Genomic DNA, 5,741 nt, shown 5'->3' on the forward strand with positions numbered 1-5,741 from the left:
ATGTTTGTCCCAGATTCCAATTAGTTTTAAGAATTATCCACTGAAATGATAGGCATCATCTGCTTGAATTCACACAGTAATAGGCCTACTTTGACTGACTGTACTTTTATACACATCTCTGTTGTAGTGAAGTTTACCCTGATACAGGAATCAATTAGCAATTGAACACACAGGCATATTAATTATTGTTACAAACATGCATCAATTCTAATATAAATCAGAAAATGCAATAAAAGACTACAAAACCTCAATGACAACATTTTATTGATAAAATGACTTACATATTAATATAATCTTCCCTTCCCCTCCCCACACACTCTACAGCAGCCACCCAGTCCCAGGCGGCGCTGCCGTATCAATGTTGCAATGCCACTGCTGGCGTTGTATTTTGATGGCCACAGTGACTTGAGGGTGGACTTCAGGCTCACCCGAGAGTCATTCAACGCCCTCATGGCTGCCCCGAGATCTCCTGTCTAGTTTTTATTTTTTGGCTTGCCAGCACCACCTCCTATCTGGTGGTGGCCAGGGCTTTCGACATGCCCCGGGCCACCGTTCACCGGCTGGTGCACAGGATGAGTGGGCAGATCGCTACGCTCCTGGACACCGTTGTCCGCCACCCTACAGGAGAGGAACTCCCACGCCGAGGTGCCCGCTTCGCCCGTCTAGCTGGGTCGGAAGCCTTCAGCAGAGTCGTGGGGGCTATTGATGGCTGCCACGTCAGAGTGAAGCACCCAGCGGAGGATGCTGCCTGCTATTTTAACAGGAAGCTTTTTCATTCCATCCAGCTGCAGGCCATCTGTGATGATAAGTGAAAATTCATAGATGTGCGTGTGGGCTACCCAGACTCAGAGCATGATGCCAGGGTCCTGAATAACAGCCCCATCTTCTATGAGCAGTCATACCCTCCACCAGGATACTGTATCCTTGGGGATGGTGGCTACCCCTGCCTGTCCCAACCCATCTGCCTCATGACCCCTTCAGGCAGCCTGTCCACAACCACCTCCAAGCTACAACTGCTGCCTGTCAAAGGCGAGGTGTGTTGTGGAGAGGTCCTTCGGGATACTGAAGACGCGATGGCGGTCCATCTTCTTAAAGGCCCTGGAGGTGGATGTGAGGTTTGTGCCAGAGGTCATTGGAGCCAGATGCAGATGTCAGGAGGGCAGCAGAGGACCAGCCAGCACCAGCACCTCCAGGAAACGTCTCTGGGGCAGAAAACAGAAATAGGATAGCCATTCAGTGCTATGTCCCAGACCACGATTACATTTAAATAAATACATACATACACAACATTAAAAAAACACACAACGATGATTGAAAGCTACAATTATTTCTAGAACAAGCTTAGATAGCTATCGTAACGGTATTAATTATCGGGCGGCGTGGGCAACGTTTATGTGTCATGTTAACCCGTTATTAAACTGAGCATATCCATTGTTAATCCATTATTAAAATTGCTATTTCGATTGTTTAACAGAACAGCCGTTGTTTAACACTGTCCGATGACTGACATAGCTATCTGTCGTCGGACTTGCCGCTGGAGCAAGCGCCTGGAGCCGACCTGCCCCCGCTCGTCAAGCGAAGTGTCCGATAAAAGTGCACCTTCGTCGGACTGGCAAGAGGACCGGGTGGTGGATTACCCAGCTAGTTTATCATAACTGCCATGCAGATCCAATGGCATCTAATGCTACCTAGGTATGCTAACTAATCTGAGAATGGCATGTTAGTAGTACATTGTAATACCAGTACAATGTGTAATTACCGCTGATACTTACATGTACGGTCTGTAGCTTCGTGGTCTACCGCTTGAGCTGTCCGCCATTGTTTTAGAAATAAAATGAAAAGCTGGCGAAAGGGCTCCTCCTCTTCCGCTACGTAGCCAAGATGGCGGCCGTTTAGGGCGAGTAGTGTCCCTCGTTTTACACTACATTTTTTGCCCGTTTGCAGTGCACCATCCGGGTACTTTCAGTGCACTGAATTCTGCTGGTTTTGTCAGTGTGGCGCACTTCGAGCACTGAAAGTCAGTGCTCGAAGTGCTCAAGTGTGTTGTAGTAGACACAGCCAGGGTGTCTTTACAGGTAAGAAGAGTACACAAGTGCCATCTATATTAATGTTATGGTCTCTCGCTTTGGTGGTGATATATGTTGATGGTTATTAAGTGTGTAGTAGTTAAAGGGAAGACAGTTAACTAAGGCTAGCGCCATTTAGCTAGCGGATGCTAATCGCGCGCTAGCATGTTAGCATAAGTAACCTGAGAATTACATTGTTCCATGAAAGATTAGACAGTTACATGTTGTGTCCCGTGACAGATATAAACAGTCGTGTGTGATGATGTATAGTTTCAGGTTATCTGTTCACAATTAATGTAATTAATGTCTTAAACAAACATGTTAGAACAGCATAACACAGACAGTGACGCAGCTATTAATGTGAGACTGTTTTGTTGTTTACATGTAAGAAAAGTATAAAAGCGCCATATATATTAATGTTTTGGTCGCTCGCTTTGGCGGTGCTATATTTTGATAGTTAAGTGTGTAGTAGTTAATGAGAAGACAGTTAATTAAGGCTAGTGCTTTTTAGTTAACGGATGCTAATGGCGCGCTAGCATTGTAGCACCATTGTAGCATCAGTAACCTGGCCTGAGAATTATTGTTTCCAATATAAACAGTAGTGTGTGATGATGAATAGTTTTAGCTTGCCTGTTCACAATTAATGTAATTCTGGTCTTAAACAAACAAGTTAGAACAGCAGAACACAGACAGTGACACAGCTATTAATGTGAGTCTGTCTTGGTGTGTTTACAGAGCACAAGGAAAACATCTGCAATGCTGAATGGACATCGTCATCCTTCAGTGTGTAACACTTGCGCAGTGCTCCTCGCGCCACGCCAAACGGGTCAGCCTACTTCTCCTCTGACCCGCTGCATCAGACAAACAGGTGATGACGTTGTACGGTGATAAATTAACCACAACGTTATTCGACACTGCAGGGAATCGAACCCCATCCCGGTAAACCAGGAGTACCATTACCAGTGTCATTTGTTTTTGGCAAGAAAGGAAGCCCCCCCTCCTCCTCCTCCTCCCCCGCCCCCCCCCTCTGAGTTTCTCCCCTCCCCACGCCCACCATCTATATTTCTTGCAAAATGTTCTAGTTCTTCACATCGATCAGAACTTCCAGGTCGTTGTTTAAACCCTGGATGGTTTGTGACGTCTCCGTGTTTTGTAGCTTCAGGGAGTCGGTCTTTTTTGTTCTTATTTAGATTTGTGGTCAGAACAATCAAAAGATCGTATTTCTAAAAGCTTTGAGGTGTCAACAAACAACGTGGATGTGATGTGAAACCGGATCACCTCGGAGTAAAACCTGCCAGTCTTTTTTTGATTTTCAAGACGAGCACCACCTACTTCCACTGGACTTCTTCGAATATCCCCCAAATTTGTCATGCTTGATACAAGTCACGGCCTGAGGATATCAACGAGCCTTTTTTTAACTCATTGTCAAAGCGCCGGCACGATAGTCAAAGCGCCGGCATGATTGTCCCCCCCCCCCACCCCCGTCACCCTTTTCACTCTACACGAGTTTGCAGGTATGTTGTTGTTGGTTATCCCTGATCAGAACAGTTTTTTCTGGCTTCAGGGCTTCGTAGTTCTGCTTCACATCGATCAGAACTTCCAGGTCGTTGTTTAAACCCTGGATTGTTTGTGACGTCTCCGTGTTTTGTAGCTTCAAGGAGTCGGTCTTTTTTGTTCTTATTTAGATTATTTATAGTATTTATAAAACTGATCTTGGCGTCTCCCACCTTTTCCTGCTGATCGATCAAGGGTTTCATCAAACTTGATCTTGTTGTTATCCATAATCTCAGTCAGATTCCTGACCGAGCCTGTTGCCCCGCAAAGGGCTTTGTTGAGTGGCTGAGTTGTCCACGTCCACGCATGGATCAATTCAGCCCACTCTTTGATGGTAACAACCTTCTGATTGATTATGCAGGGGTTCTGCTCAAATGTTTTCGGCAGCTGCATACCTCCAGTATTTCTTTTCTTGATCAACGGAAGCCTCCGTATTTATCAAGTTGATCTTGATGTTTCTCACTCGATCTTCAGGGTTTTATAAAACTTTATCTTGTTCTGATCCATCATCGGTCAGAGCCCTGACCGAGGCCTTTGCCCGTCAAAGGTCTTTCTCCAGTGGCTCAGTTCTCCTGGCTTGGGTCTTCTGAGCGTCCTCGCTGGTGCTAACCTTCTCATCATGGATGATGCAGGGTTTCTACGCGAAAAGCTGCATTTCTCCAATGATTGTTGTTTGTTGATACATGTCTTCTGTAGCTGCCAGTCTTTTTTATTTCAAGACGAGCGCCACCTACTTTCTCCTCTGGACTTCTTCGAATATCCCCCAAATTTGTCATGCTTGATACAAGTCACGGCCTGAGGATATCAACGAGCCTTTTTTTAACTCATTGTCAAAGCGCCGGCACGATAGTCAAAGCGCCGGCACAACTCCCCACCCCTGTAACCTTTTTCACCCTTCATGAGTCCCTTTAGTGTAAGGAACTTTGTCTTGAGACAGGAAACCGGATCACCTCGGAGTAAAACCTGCCAGTCTTTTTATTTTATTTTCAAGACAAGAGCCACCTACTTTCACTGGACTTCTTCGAATATCCCCCAAATTTGTCATGCTTGATACAAGTCATGGCCTGAGGATATCAACGAGCCTTTTTTTAACTCATTGTCAAAGCGCCGGCACGATAGTCAAAGCGCCGGCACAACTCCCCACCCCCACCCCTGTAACCTTTTTCACCCTTCATGAGTCCCTTTAGTGTAAGGAACTTTGTCTTGAGACAGGAAACCGGATCACCTCGGAGTAAAACCTGCCAGTCTTTTTTATTTATTTTCAAGACAAGAGCCACCTACTTTCACTGGACTTCTTCGAATATCCCCCAAATTTGTGATGCTTGATACAAGTCATGGCCTGAGGATATCAACGAGCCTTTTTTTAACTCATTGTCAAAGCGGCGGCACGAGAGTCAAAGCGCCGGCACAACTCTCCACCCCTGTCACCTTTTTCACCCTTCATGAGTTTGCAGGTATGTTCAAGTGACTTTGGCTTTTTTTTAACTCATAGTCAAAGCGGCGGAACGATCGGCGGGCCCGCGTTCTCAGCCGAGGGAACCGGCATCTAGCCGGCCCCCCCGACAGAGGAACAAGGACCCACCCATCGCTGCTCGTAGCTTTGATTTTTGAATAATTTTTCTAAAGGGAGGGAGGAAGCCGGATCTACCAGACTACTCCCTTTAAAAAAGAAAAAGCTTTTTTTTTTACTCATAGTCAAAGCGGCGGAACGATCGGCGGGCCCGCGTTCTCGGCCGAGGGAACCGGCATCTAGCCGGCCCCCCCGACAGAGGAACATGGACCCACCCATCGCTGCTCGCAGCTTTGATTTTTGAATTATTTTTCTAAAGGGAGGGAGGAAGCCGGATCTACCAGACTACTCCCTTTAAAAAAGAAAAGCTTTTTTTAACTCATAGTCAAAGCGCGAGCGATCGGCGGGCCTGCGTTCTCGGCCGAGGGAACCGGCATCTAGCCGGCCCCCCGACAGAGGAACAAGGACCCACCCATCGCTGCTCGTAGCTTTGATTTTTGAATTATTTTTCTAAAGGGAGGGAGGAAGCCGGATCTACCAGACTACTCCCTTTAAAAAAAGAAATAAATGTAAGGAACTTTGGCTTTTTTTAACTCATAGTCAAAGCGGCG

General features: G+C 46.3%; 1 long non-coding RNA gene across 1 annotated transcript; it reads right to left on the bottom strand.

The window, feature by feature from the left end:
* Positions 1-247: 247 nt before the first annotated feature.
* On the bottom strand, positions 248-1,845 carry LOC130190316 (uncharacterized). Its single transcript, XR_008830940.1, has 2 exons — positions 1,773-1,845; positions 248-1,202 (listed from the first exon to the last, which is right to left on the bottom strand). It is a non-coding gene; the product is annotated as an uncharacterized LOC130190316 (long non-coding RNA).
* Positions 1,846-5,741: the final 3,896 nt, after the last annotated feature.

The sequence above is a fragment of the Pseudoliparis swirei genome, chromosome 24 (genome assembly GCF_029220125.1).
Source record: "Pseudoliparis swirei isolate HS2019 ecotype Mariana Trench chromosome 24, NWPU_hadal_v1, whole genome shotgun sequence".
NCBI lineage: Eukaryota > Metazoa > Chordata > Actinopteri > Perciformes > Liparidae > Pseudoliparis > Pseudoliparis swirei.